This window comes from Gobius niger (assembly GCF_951799975.1).
Source record: "Gobius niger genome assembly, chromosome: 3".
NCBI classification, from domain to species: domain Eukaryota; kingdom Metazoa; phylum Chordata; class Actinopteri; order Gobiiformes; family Gobiidae; genus Gobius; species Gobius niger.
Window position 1 is genome coordinate 39,677,778 of NC_136854.1, and position 1,434 is coordinate 39,679,211.

A 1,434-nucleotide genomic window follows, 5' to 3' on the forward strand; every position below is an offset into this window, starting at 1 on the left:
TTTAGCGTCACCTCTTCAGCTTTGTGAAGGTTTCGTTTTTTGAGAATAAAATATCTCAGTTTAAAAAATAAGAGTATGTTGTGCTTGATTCTGTTATACGTTTTTTGTAATCTGCTCATTTTGTGATTTAAAGGTGCACTATGCAACTTTTGAAGTGGAAAATGTTAATGTTAATGTTCGGCGCAGCCCTGTGAGGCAACCTCTGTTGTGATATTGGGCTATACAAAACCATTAAACTTAAAAAAAATCTTAATTTTCACACAATACTGAGGTCATGGATGACGAGAGAGAAAATGAAACATAACTTCTAAGACAATACCTTTCATCCACGATTATATTTACCACAATTAACTGTCTTACTTTTCCCTTCCCTGCTTTTTTACTTCCCCCTCCTTTTTTTATTTTTTATTTTTTATTTTTTTAATAATTGATTTATTTCTTTTCCTTTCTTTTCCTTTTTTATTTTTTATTTTTTACATTTAAAAAAAAACAAAACTTTTTTTATCATTATTATCTTTTCCCCTCATTTCCTTTCCTCCTTCACGGTATGTATTTGTGAGTGCATTTCTGTTGTTTTTAACTCTACTATATCTTTTTTTTGCTCATTCCTTTATTTTACTCCTTTACTCTTTTCTCTTCGTCCTTTTCTTTTTTCTTTTTTCTTCCAATCTTTTTCTTTCTAAACTTATTTTCTACTGCTTCGTCTTTTTCTTCCTTTTCTCTTGACTCTTCTTGTCTTGCGGCGCTTTTCTTTCTTTTAGGCTCCTAGCAGATGGGGGGGGGGGGGGGATCATGGGTGGGAAGGGAGGTGGGAGGGGGGAAAGGGTTTAGCGAATGGGTTAGAAACAGGATAGGAGACCTGAGTAATTTTTTTTATTTCTTATTTTTTTTCAGACCAATATATTGTCTTCAAATCCTGCCTGTGTGAAATTTAAAAAATCTTAAATCTTAATATTTGTGTATATTTGACCTTGTAGTGACTCAAACCCCCCCAGAGTGGTTTTTGGTTTCATTTCACGCAGTTCTCAGCAATCCTCCTGAATCCTGCTCTGAGCAGCTGCTCCGCCCTCTGCTGGAAAACCACTGACTTGCTCAGTTGTGTCGTCAGAGCGGAACGGAAGTTCTCGACGTCTGTAATTCTAATGTCTTAATTCTATGCTCTGAACAGACGTCATGTTTGCACTGAAAGCTGTGAAGAAGGAGCTCTTTCTAACCTACTCTGGACACACCTGTTCTTTTTCTCACCTCACGATAATGTCAGAGAAAATTGCGTTTAGCTACGAGGACGGGAGTTTATTCAACCTTCCTAAAGAAGAGGACATTTGCCAGAAGTTGGAATTTCTCTCCAGGATTCAGCGACTATCAGACAAAATAGTGTTTTTCTGTGACTGTCTCTGATGGATGTTTGGTTTAGTTTAGTTTATTTGAGCAACA